General features: G+C 37.6%; 1 protein-coding gene across 1 annotated transcript in view; it reads right to left on the reverse strand.

The window, feature by feature from the left end:
- Positions 1-15,392, reverse strand: part of LOC123511146 (myocardin-related transcription factor A-like) — a 109,918-nt gene extending 94,526 nt beyond the window's left edge. The window contains exon 1 of the mRNA XM_045266776.1: positions 15,072-15,392. The gene's annotated coding sequence lies outside the window, so the exon portion shown is untranslated. The remainder of the gene's footprint in view (positions 1-15,071) is intronic.
- Positions 15,393-16,809: the final 1,417 nt, after the last annotated feature.

A 16,809-nucleotide genomic window follows, 5' to 3' on the forward strand; every position in this document is an offset into this window, starting at 1 on the left:
ATGAAAACCCACAAAAACAAAAACAAAAAAAGCATCATTAAAAGAGTTTCAGGTAACTCACACAAATAATCAGTAAAACCATTGAATTAACACCCTTGAAGTGCCTCAGTTTCCTCCCACACACACAAGCAATCAGTAGAACCATCAACAATAACCCCAACAAACCAACACGCGTCATAAGAACCATCTGGGGCGGCTCCGGTAAAACAGCGTGTCATGCTCTCATTAGCAATCGCAGAGTTAAAACATGACGCGCTCTGCATACGAGATCAAGAGAAGAGCAGAGGTAAATAAACAAGAGAGGCAGTGTAAAGATCCCTGCCTCCACTAGTGCTGTACAAGTGACGTGTGTGAGGGATAGAGAGAAATGAGGAATGTAAAGGTTTCTACACCCATCACAGTATTTTTAGCCAACATAAATGAGGGTAATGTAAAGATGAATGAGGTAATGTGGTGTACTTTGAAGCGACATGTGTGAGGGTAATAGGGAGAGAAATGAGGAAGCACAAAAGTTTCTACATTCATTACAGTACTTTTAACCAACACAAATGAGGGGAAACACAAAGAAGAATGAGGTGATGTGGCAGAGTACTTTGAAGCAACATGTGTGAGGTAATAGGAAGAGAAATGAGGAAGCACCAAAATTTCTACATCTAACACAGTATACTTTTAACCAACATAAATAAGGGAAACAAAGATGAATGAGGTAATGTGGCAGTGTACTTTGAACCAATATGTGTGAGGGTAATAAGAAAACAAATGAAGTAATGCAAAGGTTTCCACATCCATTACAGTATTTTTGACCAACAAACACAAGGGTAACACACAGATAAATGAGGTAATGTGGTGCCATACTTTGAAATGATGCATGGGGGTAAGTAACAGGGAGATAAATAAGTGGAGTGTAAAGGTCTCTGCTTCCATCATAGTACTTTTTAACCAACACACATGAGGAAAACACAGATAAATGACATAATGCAAAAGTTTCCCCTGCCTCAGTTATGGTACCTTCAAAACATGTGAGGATAAAATGATGTGAATATAGGTGGTAAAGCAAACTTTCCTGCTTCTGTTACAATCTCAAAAAACACAAATATATAGACAAGTTTCCTTTCTCTATTATTGTACTCTCAAAACTACACAAAGCGAAGTTCTCTGCCCCAGTTATGGTTCAACACATGTGAGGATGGATCATGTAAATAGAGGTGGTAATGCAAACTTTCCTGATTCTATTACAATTACAAATAAAGATGTGTTGTTTCTCTATTATCATACTTCCAAAACCTCAAAATGCAAAGTTCCATGCACTGGTTATGATACTTTCAAAACATGTGAAGATAAATCATGTAAATAAATGTGGTAATGCAAACTTCCCTGCCTCTATTACAATTACAAAAAAAAAAAGATGCCATACAAGTTTTCTCTCTATATCATCATACTTTCAAAACAAAATAAAGCAAAGTTCGCTGCCTCAGTCACAGTACTTTCAAACAACATATGAGGATAAGTGACGGTAATGTACACTTTCCTGCCTCTACAACAATATCAAACAACACAAAGTAAGGTATGAAGAAGATAGTACGTAATGCCAAGTTTCTTTTCTCTATTACGGTTACTTTCAAATATAAATAAACAAACGAATGAGGTTACTAGTACACAATTCCTTGCCTTCACTACACACCAAGGTTCATAGATACCCTTCCTTTTCCTTCCATCCACCAAGAAAAAAAAAAGAGATAAAGATGAAAAACAGCAATACTATAAAGAACAAGAGGCCACCAACAAGACATATGAATAAATTACCACAAGAAAAGACAAATTAGGTACCAAAAAGACATAACACCCTCATCATAACACACTCCAACACCACACACAAACACACACACTAGCTGACAGATCCCCTCTCCTCTTCCTCTTCCTCTTCCTCTTTCTCCTCCTCCTCCTCCTTGTCATCTCTCCCATGCACCACACACAAACCACACACAAACCCCCATCACTATGAAGAACGACTGAGACAACCAACAACAAACAGGAGCAAATTATACCAGAGGAGACAAATTAGGTATCAAAAAGACTGCTGCCTCCATTATTCTGGCCTCAGCCCACTTGAGCATGCTAGACTTAACAGATCATTTTCCTCCTTCCCGCCCGCCAAGACAGAGAAAGTTGCTAATAAGTAAACAAAGTCGAAGATAAGCAGGCACATTAAAGGCTACGAATATGGAAATCAACAATACTGCCAGTGATTCCCAGATTTGCAATTCAAAGGACGTAACGAGGAACGAGATGCGACGTGGTGTGGTGTGGGGTGGGGTGGTGCCAGGGTAGACAAGATTATTCAAGAGTCAGACACACATACGTATATACACACACTGACTGCTGGGGTTTGCATCAGCACCACATACACATAAACTAACTAGGCCACCAAGAAGATTCTAAAGTCACCCTCTCTCTCTCTCTCTCTCTCTCTCTCTCTCTCTCTCTCTCTCTCTCTCTCTCTCTCTCTCTCTCTCTCTCTCTCTCTCTCTCTTTAATCTTCCCTCCCTCACTGCCCACCCCCTGCCACCTGCCAGCCCTGCAATAGTGACCCCAGTGTTACGTGACCCTGTAATGCTAATGACCAGCTTTTATCACTGTGGCTTGGTGCTTCCTTGTGTTGGTCCACTCTTCCTTGGGACTTGTGGTAGGTGGTGGTGGTGGTGGTGGTGGTGGTTCAAAGACTGCATTGTTAGTGTGATGAATTAATGAGTTTTTTCTTCTACTTTTATTCTTTTCCTTTTATTTATTTTTCTATCTTTTTATGTTATGAGTTAGCTAAGTTATAAGCACAAAGAGAGAGAGAGAGAGAGAGAGAGAGAGAGAGAGAGAGAGAGAGAGAGAGAGAGAGAGAGAGAGAGAGAGAGAGAGAGAGAGAGAGAGAGAGAGAGAGAGAGAGAGAGAGAGAGAGAGAGAGAGAGAACTGTATACCATCTGTAATTGCTAACCTAACCTAACCTAACCTAACCTAACACACCCACTCACCCACACACACACACCTGATGGATGGAGGCACCAGCAATCACTATCGCACCAAGCAAGATAAGACACAGAGATAAAATAAAGAGTAAAAAACATACATTGATAATCAGAAGATTGGTTTGTAAAAGATAAATGAGATTGTTCAATGAACTGAGGTGGTCATCCATTCATTGATTAATATATTCACACACACACACACACACACACACACACACACACACACACACACACACACACACACACACACATGGAAAAGAGAAAGAGACAAGACCTGGTATCACTGACTCAAGATGGAGACAGATGAGGACACTCCAAGATCATGAAAAGTCAATGTTTGAGGAACATTAACAAGTTTTGTTTTCCATAGGACGATGGACGAATGGCTTGAGTGAAGAGATTGTAGCAGCAGAAAGTGCGCATAAATTCAAGGAAAAGATGGCTAAAATTAGATATACAACTAAGTAAACACACAGGAACCAAAACAAACACTGGTTCCAGTTTATAATCATCTTATTTTGAACAGATGAAGAATGTATCTATGGCACTTTTTAACTTTTTTTATGTAAGAGGGATAATCTGGCCAAGGACAACAAAATGATTAAACAAGAAGGCCCACTTAGATGCCAATCCCCAAGCAGGTCCGAGAGAGTTAGCCAAAAGAATGAGATAAATGTCTTGAAACCTTGCTTCCTATTAAATGAGTTCAGATCAAAGGAGGACAGAAATACAGAAGCAGGCAGAGAGTTCCAGAGTGTATCAGAGAAAGGGACGAATGGTTGACAGTACTGGTTAACTCTTGCATGATAATGTATATGCACAATACGTTAGGTTAGGTTAGTTTTTTTCCTTTCCCTACAGCAACAGAAGACAAAACCAGATGAGTTATACAAGTGACAGGTGGACAAATTAATGTAAAGGAGACAATTAAGGCATAGAAAGCTAATAAAAACAACACATATACATTCTTGAAGGCATGAGGACAGGCATGGTATATATTGCTGAAGAGAAAAGTAGCATTAGAATGATGAATATTCCACCTTGGACCATTACAGAGAGACGTGTCATTACAAGATCAGGTATACGTAACATTCATGAAGGAGTAAAGACAAACTAACACAAACTAAAGAGAGACACAAGGGAAAAAAAAAGGTGAGAGAAACTACTATACATTCTAGGTGGTGGAGTGAGGATAAACTAACACAAAGAGAGAGAGCGAGGGACGGGAAGAGGACTGTTCAACGATATGAGTCACACATGATAACCCTGAATCCGTGACGATAAACTAATACATAAAAAAAGACATGAAGATATAAAAGAGGGAAAAAAAGACTTAACAAACCCAGAGAAGTGAAGAAAAATAACAATAAACAAGAGAAGAGAAAATGATTGATATCTCTGAAGTGGCAAAGATAAACTAATAAGTAAAAAAAAAGATGATATAAAAAAAAAACAAATAAATAAATAAACAAATAACAAACAAGTGAGGCAAAACAATGTCAAACTACAGAAGAGTGAGAAAACAATTAATATCTTTGAATTAGTGAAGACAAACTAATAAATAACAAAGAGAGAGAGAGAGAGAGAGAGAGAGAGAGAGAGAGAGAGAGAGAGAGAGAGAGAGAGAGAGAGAGAGAGAGAGAGAGAGAGAGAGAGAGAGAGAGAGAGAGAGAGAGAGAGAGAGAGAGAGAGAGAGAGAGAGAGAGAGAGAGAGAGAGAGAGAGAGAGAGAGAGAGAGAGAGAGAGAGAGAGAGAGGAGAGAGAGAGAGAGAGAGAGAGAGAGAGAGAGAGAGAGAGAGAGAGAGAGAGAGAGAGAGAGAGAGAGAGAGAGAGAGAGAGAGAGAGAGAGAGAGAGAGAGAGAGAGAGAGAGAGAGAGAGAGAAAAAACACAAAACTTCAGGATAAACTAAAACAATGAAAAAGAAACACGACACAAATTACAAAAAGACAACAGAACGTTCCGAAACAAGTGACGACAAACTAAACAAAACTACAGAAGAAAGAAAGAGAGAGAGAAAGAAATCACTTCACAAATTCTTCACACACGGATAACCCTGCCCCCCAAAAAAAAAAAAAAACACACACACACACACGCACTGCAAAAAACAGCAACAAAACTTTCTGAAACAAGTGACGAGAAACAACACCAAATGAGAGAGAGAGAGAGAGAGAGAGAGAGAGAGAGAGAGAGAGAGAGAGAGAGAGAGAGAGAGAGAGAGAGAGAGAGAGAGAGAGAGAGAGAGAGAGAGAGAGAGAGAGAAACAAAGCAATCACTAAATATATTCTTCACACAAAGATAAAAGAAAAGAAAAAAGAAAGAAAGAAAGAAAACATAACAAAACTACAAAATGCAAAGGAGGGGAGGTGAAGGATCTGGGAGGGAAGGAGGCAAAGCTGAGGATCTGTTTGGGAGGGAAGGAGGTGAAGCTAAAGTCCAGAACAAGTGACAGCAAACCAAACCAGCCTTTTTGTCTGACCATTTTTGCTGCCTTGGCCAGATTCCCCCTCTTACATAAAAACAAAATAAAAATAAATAAAAACACACAAGCCACATTTATCAGGACATGCCTGGGGAGCAGTACTTGATGTAAACAAGACACCAGGACACAATAAACCCCCTTGGAATAGAAACAGACATGTCATAATATCCAAGTATTTCTGGCAGAGGTGAGAGTTGGCCTGTATTCTGAAATGCTCTGCTCTCTCACCATCACTTCTTTCCAAAGGCTCTAGTTGAAGACAGTCATTTTTTTTTTTAGAGTACTTTTATGGTTTTGGAGATGGATTGGCAAGATTTCCAGTTTACCATAAGGAGGAACTGTCTTGAAAACCTAGCTAGTTTTCTCTATGGCCTTGGAAAAATGTTGTGAAGAGAGAGCAAAGCATTTTTAATACAGGCAAAGGATGGATGATGAGGTGTGGTGGTGGTGTGCTGGAGGTGCTGTGGGTGGGCTGAGGGTGTTGTGTGCAGTGGTATAGTCTGTCTACTCTAAAGTGGCTCCTGGGTCCCAGTTTGAATGGTGTAGTGTAGGGGACTTATGGAAACAGATGGGGAAAGAATAGGAATGAATGGACAGAGGAAAAACAAGAAAATGAGTAATGAAAGAGAGAAATGTGATAGGTGTCCCAGGTAATGCATGCTTGTTAGATCTTGAGGAAAACTGTGAGCTGTCCTTGTAATAAGTGCGCTGATCAACAGAAAACAATTATCGTACACAAAAAATCAATTACGTTGTCAATAAGCTATATGTTTTAAATCCAGGAGCCCTTTACAGTAGACAGACTATAGTGGTAGTGGTACATGAAACACTGTGGGTTGTGAGTGGTGCTTGGATCAGAGTTGGTGCTTTGCTTAAGTTTGTTTTTATATTCATTATTTTTTTTAGGGTATTTAATGTTTATCTATGTATATTTATCATTTTTAAAGATGTGTTAATTGTATGAAATATGTGTGTGTATATTTGGCATGGTTTATTTTTCTTTTCAATATTCAATTTTAAATGTGTGTTAATTGTATGAGATAAGTATGTAAGTTTTATTGTTATTTTCAAAGATCACAAAGAAAATTTCATGTGTTCTGTTTATTATATTACCAGAAAGTCATACATTAGCTATCATCATCTTGCAACCATCATCATCTTGCCTTTTTAAATGTTTCCTAATATCTGCCGTTCTAAAATGACTTAACACCAGAAGACACAAACCTACATATACAAACAACTTTCACTACTGTTTTCCCAGACATCAAAATACAAATTGCATGTAAAAAAAATTAAAAAATGCAACAAAGTATCATCACTATCACCATGAACATCAAAAGTAACAAAACCAGCACAAACAAGTAAGGTATGCTATTACAAACACCCTGACACCTAACAAGATGAAGGGATTACTAAGAGCTGGAGGTGGCGGTAATGGTGGCAATGGTGGTGGTAGTAGATGCAATAGTAGTGGTGGTGGTGGACAGACAGCATGTAAACAGTCACTCAGACCTCAGTGGGTACATACTGGAGTAGAGAAGTGAAGGGAAAGCACCATGAGGGGCTTGATATAGCAGAGTGTGGTGAGGTGAGGTAATGGTGAAAGGCAGGCAGGCAGGCAGGCAGGCAGGTGACAGGAAGGTTCAGTAACAAGGAAGGAAAGAGGAACTAGATTGGCAAAATGGACAAAGAGGGGATGAGAAAACGTGGTAAGGAAGGAAGGAGGTAAAATAGAAGACAAGAAAGGGGAAAAGTAAGATGCAGAGAAAAAGATGTAGAGAAGGAGGGTAAAATATATATCAGATTATAAGAAAGAAAAGAAAGAAAAGAAAGAAAGAAAATGAGGAAAGAGACAGAAGGGAAAGAAAATAGAAGGAATAGAAACAAAAAAGAAAAAAAAACAAAAAACAAAGAAAATGACACACTAAACGAAAAACAGAGAGAGAGAGAGAGAGAGAGAGAGAGAGAGAGAGAGAGAGAGAGAGAGAGAGAGAGAGAGAGAGAGAGAGAGAGAGAGAGACGCAACAGACAGGAAGGAAAAATATAAACACAGACAAAACAAAGCCAGCCAAGTGCGACCATATATAACTAAACCATAATATCCTGTACTGCTCATATTATGTAACCACTGTAATGGTGTGTGATGTGATGATGTGTGCCTGAACTTCCTCGGCACCACACTATCAATTCACTGTCACTTTGGATATGTATACAAAAGAGCATGGATTGTAAGCTGATTCCATTGTGACAAAGATAGAAAGGTGCGAGGTTGAGTAAAAATTGTGGAAGGAAAGAGAAAGAAGGTAGATTGGTAAATTGGGCAAAGAGGAAAGAGGAAATGTGATAAGAAGAGTTAGGGTTGACCAAAGAGGAAACAGAAGATACAGAAAGGGGAAAATATGGAAAAATATGAAGAGAATGAGGGTAAAATGTATATCATATCAAATTGTAAAGAAGGAGAAGGAAGAAAGGAAGAAAAAGGGAGGGAGGAGAGCAATTCAAATGGAAACAACACAGAAAAGAAATAAGAGGGAGGGAGGGAGGGAGGGAGGGAGGGAAAGAAGGAAGGAAGGAAGGAAGGAAGGAAGGAAGGAAGGAAGGAAGGAAGGAAGGAAGGAAGGAAGGAAGGAAGGAAGGAAGGAAAATAAAAACAAACTGCTTAAAACAATACATGATAACAGGAATAAATAAACAAATGAAGACAGAAGAAGACAAAGGCAGGAAGAAAATGGTTTAAAATACTGAAAAAAATATATATACTTAATCATAAAAGTGTATTAAGTGTAAGATAATTGATTTAGATGTAGTGAGGGCATTAAGAATTACCTCTAGCAATTCATCAACTACTATTATATCAAAGTGTACTGCTCTTCATAACACATAATAGCACTCAACTAATACCATATCTATCTTTACTCCTTTCTTTGATTATAGTAAGGCATTCTGTGAGGCTTAGAAACTGTCTGTTGTTGAAAGGGCTGAGCTAAACCTGGGATCTTTACTAATAAACATTGGTAGTACATCATTTTTTTCTTTTCTTTTGTAAACATTCTATCATATCAATAAATTTCGCCAGCTGTATATATAGAAAAATTAATAAAGTCATGGTAATCTCTCTCTCTCTCTCTCTCTCTCTCTCTCTCTCTCTCTCTCTCTCTCTCATGAATGACAGCTGGTCAAACTAAAAATAGAGAAAAAAAAAAAAAATTCCAGCTATTTAATCATAACATCAACACCCCAGTGAGCTATATAACCACCATGGCTCCCAGCAGCAGTGGCCCCTCCCTCAACAGTGCCAGTTAATGCCCTAATGACACGCCTGTGCAACACCAAACAAACACAGAAAACTCTCCCTTCCCGCGAATAATTACACGCTGCATGCTTAACAAGATGCTTTACGAGGTATTAACCCCTTCAGTACCATGACGCGTTTCCATATTCATTCTGCTTACTAACTGGTGATTTTATACAGCTTTAGAAACTTATGTGGGGGATTAAAATAGTGAAGACTGTTGCCATTAATCTTCTGACCACCACAGACCCTTCCTAATGTCAATGAAATGGTCTAACTGTACACAAATCTCAAGGTAAAAATGTGTCTTAGTATCAAAAGGGGTTAACATTTTATATGATGGACAGTTTTAAGTTTTTCCTCATAATCTCCTCCATCATTTTTATACACTTATTTCAGCATGACAAGTCTCTTAAATAGATCTGCAGTAGTCTAAAAAATACAAAACCAACCATCTAATTTTCTTTCAATGACAAGGCAATGTTTTTTTCTCTTAATGGTTCTCTCAATACTCACAGGAAACACACACAACAGTAAAAAGGATTAACACTTGGGTACATTAGTAAATTAGTAAGCACTCTTATCTAAACTGTTCCTGACTAAATGAGATCATGCAGATTATATATTATCAATGGATCTGTTTTCATAGGGTGGGTGTGGTGTGGCGGTGGTGTGCTGGGTGTGGTGATGTGGTGGATGTGGTGCTGTGGTGGGTGTGGTGGTGTGCTTACTGTGGTGCTTGCACGATATGACTGGTGAGTGAGTGAGTGAATGAGAGAGAGAGAGAGAGAGAGAGAGAGAGAGAGAGAGAGAGAGAGAGAGAGAGAGAGAGAGAGAGAGAGAGAGAGAGAGAGAGAGAGAGAGAGAGAGAGAGAGAGAGAGAGTGTGTGTGTGTGTGTGTGTGTGTGTGTGTGTGTGTGTGTGTGTGTGTGTGTGTGTGTGTGTGTGTGTGTGTGTGTGTGTGTGTGGATACATTAATCCTCTTGAGACTTACAGAAAATGAGATTACACCCTTGGGACTGCTTCTGTATCTCATTTAATCACTCACTACTTTAACCTCACAACACCTTTACCATTCACTGTATGTACGTACGTATGCATGCGTGGGTGTGAGCGAGCATGACAACTGCCTCGGTCCACAATGACACTAGAACTTATCAGGCAACCATCACCACTCAGGAGAATAAAAGATGACATCATGAGGGTGATATGCAACAGGGCTTCTTTCAAGGAGTCGGGGAGATAACCTATATAGCGATGTGACCAGGATAAGACACACCTCCCCACTGAACACCCTCACCCCTGCAGCCCTGACTCTCCATCACACCCAGGGTCCACACACATGCCACCACCACATCCAACCCTAATGTAATGTAATGTAACAATGAAACGCAATGTAACGAAACCTAACCTATTCTAATCTAACCTAACCTAACATATTCTAGCCTGGGAAGAAAATCACACACACACAACAAAGCCAACTTAATGTAACCTAACCTAACCTAACCCTTCCCTAACCTAACATAGCTAAGCACAAAGAACATAGAGCCAGTACATTAGTGGATTGGTGGATTAGCTAACTGGCAAGTAAAAGCAACCATATGAAGGAAGAGCAGGTATAGATCAACAGTAATAGGGAAAAAAAAGAAAAAAAATGAAGTAAAAAATAAATAAATAAATAGATAAAAATAAATGTGTGGAAAAAAAATATATATACAGGTTTTGAAGATAGACACCCTAATCCCCCTGAGTGGTGTTGAGTAATGGCACTCCCTGTTATAGATCAATGACTCTTTGAATCTTGAGTGAGGTGAATGAACTCCAGCATCCACCAAAGCCGAGCCCAGCCGAGCCTACTCTGACATTTAAACTGTTGTGTAAATGGAGATGTGCATTGAGAGGAGGAAGAGGAAGAGGAAGAGGAAGAACGGGATGGATGAGTGAGAGATAGAGGGAGAGGGTGAAAAAAAAAAAAAGAGAAAGAGATGAAAGGAATTACTACACTATGACACAAGAATAAAAAAAAAAAAAGAGGTTTGAGAGAGAGAGAGAGAGAAGAGAGAGAGAGAGAGAAGAGAGAGAGAGAGAGCAAGAGAGAGAGAGAAAAGTGAAAGTGAAGAAATTAATGTACTGCAATGCTAGATAGAGAAAAAGAGAGAGAGAGAGAGAGAGAGAGAGAGAGAGAGAGAGAGAGAGAGAGAGAGAGAGAGAGAGAGAGAGAGAGAGAGAGAGAGAGAGAGAGAGAGAGAGAATAGTTTGGAGTAGAAGAAAGTACAGTACCAGACCACTACATTCACCTTTCTATACCTGTCCTGTTCTCCTCCTCCTCCTCCTCCTCCTCCTCCAGTTCTCCTTCACCTGGTGGCTACCCCTGAACTATCAATCAAACACAGCCAGCAAGGTACAAATGTTTATGATTCAGCATGACATTGTGACATCAGCTGACTTCATTTGTGGCTCTTGAAATGAAGTGTTTGAGTGAGTGTGTATGGAAGAAAGTGACTGAATGTAAGTGGATGAAAAAAATAATAATAAAAAATATATAAAAATAGGTGGAATGAACTTATGTAAACAAAAGCACACAGATAAAGGATGAAAAGAAAAAAACCAAATCTCTGTAGGAAAAATATTTACTATGTACTGTAGGAAGATAGGTAAAGGACAGTAGTAAATAAATAGAAAGGTGCAGAATGACAAAGCAAAAGTAGTATATACACAGATAAAGGATAAGAAAATAAATACAAATAAACGTGTGCAAAAAAATATATATGTAGGACAGTTGATAAAAAAAAATTAATAAAGAAAACAGAAAAATAAAGGTACATACAGATAGATATAAAAAAAATAGTGATAGACAAAGAATAACAAAAGTATAAGTGTCATTAGAGCCAGACACACTTTCAGCCAACACAAACCAACACAAAAAAAACACAAACAGTAAAAAAAGTCACCATCACAAACACCACCATAACGCTCAGCAATACAACAAAGCAACATTCAATAAAACTACACACATCCATTCATTTCTTTAAGCCAAGAAATAAAAACTATGAATGTTATATGTGAAAAGGAGAGATGAGGTAACGAATAAAGCAAAATGGAAATATATCATAAAAATACAAATTGGATAAGTAAAATATGAAGGTAGGAAACACAAATGGGGGGAAAAAACAATACAAACTCATTCATTCATTTAAGAGGAATTTTCATCTGCAATGGAACTGGCAACTAAGTGGGTCTTTTTTTTTCATTTGATGTTGCCCTTGGCCAGTTTTCCTCTCACACATAACAAAAAAAGTTATATCCAAGAGACCACAGCATGACAGTTAGCATGACTTTAACCCCTTCAGTACCATGATGTGTTTCCATATTCATTCTGCTTATTATCTGGTGATTTTTTACAGCTTCAGAAACTTTCATAGCAGTTTAAAATAGTGATGACTGTGGCCATTAATCTTCTAAGCTCCATAGACCCTTCTTAATGTTAACAAAATGGTCTAATCATACACAAATCTCAAGGTAAAAATGTGTCCCAGTGTTGAAGGGGTGAAGAGTGTCAAGAGATGTCAACACTGTCCACTCAGCAGGATGGTTAGACTCACTGTAGTACTACTACTAACAATAACAACCAAGGCTTTCAACATTCTTCTTTTTATGTAAGAGAGAAATTCTGGCCAAGAAAAACAAAAACAATTAAATGAAAAAGGCCCACTCTGATGCCAATCCCCAAGCAAGTCCTAGAGAGTTAGCCTAAAGAATGGGATAACTGTTTTGAACCCTCCCATCCTGTTCAATGAATTCAGGTCACAGGAAGGTGGACATACAGAAGCAGGCAGGAAATTCCACAGTTTTCTGGAGCAAATATTGTTGGTTTCTGATTTCTGCAACACACAATACCCAATTTTACTCCTTGGGATGCATGTCTGTCTTGAGTTTTGAGTATGATTAGGCAATTTTATTTATATTAGAAAGGGTCTATGGAGATCAGCAGATTAATGGCCACAGATTTCACTATTTCAATCCCCACAAGAGTTTTTGATGCTATATAAAACCACTAAATAACAAGCAAAATAAATATGAAAATGCATCATGTTACTTATGGGATTAATGCTGCCCACAACCCAAAAAATCTCCAATCCCCATAGCTTTGCATGACTGTTGGGGATGAGAGGTTGATACATAAAGTGACAAAGGTAAAACTAAAAAACAGACATTTGTGATGGAAAGGAAGTAGAAAATCAATATACCACTACATGTATCACTGGAAAAACATGATAAGGCAATTCCTCAATGTACATTTTTAAAAACTATATACTGTTCTGTTGCCCTTTGCTAGTGCCTCTTCTACATAAATGAATAAACAAAATAAAATAAAACACACCAGAAAATAATTGGTTTGGTGAGACTGAAAATCGACCAAACCTACTTCCCTTTGTACTTTAAAAGATGTAGGTTAGGTAAATAACTTCAATCTTCTTTTTTTTTTTCAATATGGCCAGAGTTACACACAGACATCAATGTGACTCTGAGTATGGGCAGGACAGCACCTCATGTTAGTACTAAACATAATTTCCTTCACTAGAACCTAACCTAACATTCCCACCACCACCATCACCTCCCTCCCACCTCTTCACCCTTCCCACTCACAGTCTTCTTCCTCTCACCTGTTTGTGCATGTAAAGAAGAAAAAATAAAGATGATAATGATGATACTATTCCTACTACTACTACTATTACTACTGCTGCTGCTGCTACTACTACTTCTACTACTAGGTTAACTAGCTGTCCAATAAGAAAAAAATTAGAAAAATCAAAGTATTGGGTAGAACTGCATTTTTTCTTTTCTTTTCCATTTTTCCTCTCATAAATTAGAAAAAAAAACACAGCAGACATGAAACTAAAGCAAAAAAAAAAAAAAAAAGTAAATGATAATAATGAATGGTAATAAATTATCATGAATGTTGGCTGATGATAGTGTATGTTGACTATAATGATAATGAATGTTGGCTAATGATAGTGAATGTTTACTATAATTATAATAAATGTTGACTACAATAATGATGAATGAATTGATGATGATAGTGAATGTTAGCTAATGATAGTGAATGTTAGCTAATGATAATGAATGTTAGCTAATGATAGTGAATGTTAGCTAATGATAGTGAATGTTAGCTAATGATAATGAATGTTAGCTAATGATTGTGAATGTTAGCAAATGATAATGAATGTTAGCTAATGATTGTGAATATTAGCTAATAGATAGTGAATGTTAGCTAATGATAGTGAATGTTAGCTAATGATAGTGAATGTTAGCTAATGATAGTGAATGTTAGCTAATGATAGTGAATGTTAGCTAATGATAATGAATGTTAGCTAATGATTGTGAATGTTAGCAAATGATAATGAATGTTAGCTAATGATTGTGAATGTTAGCTAATAGATAGTGAATGTTAGCTAATGATAGTGAATGTTAGGTAATGATAATGAATGTTAGCTAATGATAGTGAATGTTAGCTAATGATAGTGAATGTTAGCTAATAGATAATGAATGTTAGGTAATGATAGTGAATGTTATGTAATGATAGTGAATGTTAGCAAATGATAATGAATGTTAGCTAATGATAATGAATGTTAGCTAATGATAGTGAATGTTTGCTAATGATAGTGAATGTTAGCTAATGATAGTGAATGTTTGCTAATGATAGTGAATGTTAGGTAATGATAGTGAATGTTTGCTAATGATAGTGAATGTTAGTAATGATAGTGAATGTTAGGTAATGATAGTGAATGTTAGGTAATGATAGTGAATGTTTGGTAATGATAGTGAATGTTAGGTAATGATAGTGAATGTTAGATACGTTACAATCGGTAAGAAATGAAACACGGGGATCAGTCACAGCAGTGTGTTGGGTACCAAACAAAACAAATAAAAAAAAAATGAGAACAACTAAAAAGGTATAGAAAAAATGACACACACACGAATAACAAAGAGACACCATCAGACCACCAACACAATAGAACACAATAGAACCTTCACAAAGCAAGTCAATAATAACACCTTAACACGCCGACGCTAGGAAGAACAACACGAAGATCAGGTCACGCCGGTCACACTACGAAGGCAACTAACAAACTAACCCCAATTAACAACACAAAAAAATATTAGGAAAGTTATAAAAAGAGGCGTGACCCAACCAACCAGCCAGCCAGCCAGCCAGCCAGCCCCTCCTTCCCTTTCCCTTCCTGTCTTACTCTATATTGCAACAAATAATTAATTGTACTCACCTCACATCCAAAGTAGATCCGTTCACCCATAAGTCATCGGGAAGCAAAAAAAAAAAAAAATCACAGGAAAACAACACGATGAAAAAAAAGAAAAGAAAAAAATGAAAAGGTTCAAAATACCACACACTTTTCTTCACTTTTAAGCGTCGCGGAGACTGTTTTCAGGCAAATTTTCCTCCTCCATGTTCCCAGCGGTGGTTTATGAGTCTTTGGCGTCAATATGGAGCGGTGTTTCTCTCTAGGAATCACACTACGGCGCAATATTCAGCATTTGAGGGAAAACTGGCGTACACTTGGCGGCCATTTCACTCCGAGTGTTCCAATAATATCCACTCCTAGTCATAATATTGACTTTTTTTAGTATTTCCCTGCACTGACACATTACTTTAGATCACAAAAATTACTATATTATGTAGAATGACTTTATTTTTCCATAAGATACTTAGATCTTTGATAATTATATCGTCTATTCCTACTTACAATATTAACTTTATCAAATATTTTCTAGCACGAATTTTAAATTTTAGACTTTAAAAACACTGGATTTGATATTAGTAACTCTAATTTATCAACCAAGTGCCTACATCTTTAGTAACATGAGCAATAAATATTTCTTTGTATTCATATTTCATGGTTTACCGGGATGGAATCACTTTGTTATGCCATGGAAAGTTCTACGATGCATGAAACTGCTTATATTTGTCCACAATGTGATGTGAGTTTTAACAAATATTATTTGTATACCTTTTTTCTGATGACTGTGTGATCGTTTTGTGGCTATGCGGCATTTCCCATTTTCTATAGAGTTCTCTGAAATATTGCACCGCAAACTTGTGTATTGTGGTGTCAGAATCTCTCTGAGTGAAGGGAAATGTATTGATATTGCGTAAACCAAGTCTTGAGTTTTTATCTTTTTTATGCGTAGAATATTTGTATGTATTTGCCATGCACTCATTATTTTGTCTTATCTTCACTCTGGGTAGCTAGCAGAAGGCACACATGCTAAACCTCTATCCAGACTAGTTGTTTTTAATGAATTTTTACCAAATGTTCTTGGTTTGTACTTTCTTATCACCTCTATATCTAAGGTGTATCTTGAGACGCATTGTTCTGCATTCGCTTCCCTCAATTGTCACCTCAGACGAGCTAACCATTTACAGAAAGTCTTTCTTTCTCCTGCCGGGCGGCGACTACTATCTGCTACTCGCACCGCCGTTGCTTTCAAAAACCTCTACTTTAGTTCAAGTCGCACAGGCTTTTTTTTTTTTTATGACGTTTTTGTGCTTCTAGTAACATATAAATATTTTCTCTACATTAATACCGAAGAAACCTTCTTAAAAATCTTGCCAATTATGCTTGTGAACTTTGAACATATCCGTGATAAAACATTTGTGAATGCAGGCCAATCCTTTGCTCCCTCACTGTAACAATTTTCAAAGGCCGAAGAGGTGATAATCCGGGTTCACAAGAGTTTCTATTAATGATAGTGGAGAAATCTTGTTCATTATTATCTCAATCACTAAAAATACTCTTAAAACAAACTGTGTAGCTTTGGAAACTAAGCGAGATGAGGGGAGCAGAAGTGTTTAGAACTGCAGAAGGCAAGATTAAGACGGTTTGATCATCTCAGGAGAATAAGTAAAGAGCCGCACGTTGCAAGAGAAGCCATGAATGGATATAGAGGTGTGAGGGATGCGAAGGAAAGAAAACCCCTGGATTGAGTGGAAAAGTTACATTA

The sequence above is a fragment of the Portunus trituberculatus genome, chromosome 31 (assembly GCF_017591435.1).
Source record: "Portunus trituberculatus isolate SZX2019 chromosome 31, ASM1759143v1, whole genome shotgun sequence".
NCBI classification, from domain to species: domain Eukaryota; kingdom Metazoa; phylum Arthropoda; class Malacostraca; order Decapoda; family Portunidae; genus Portunus; species Portunus trituberculatus.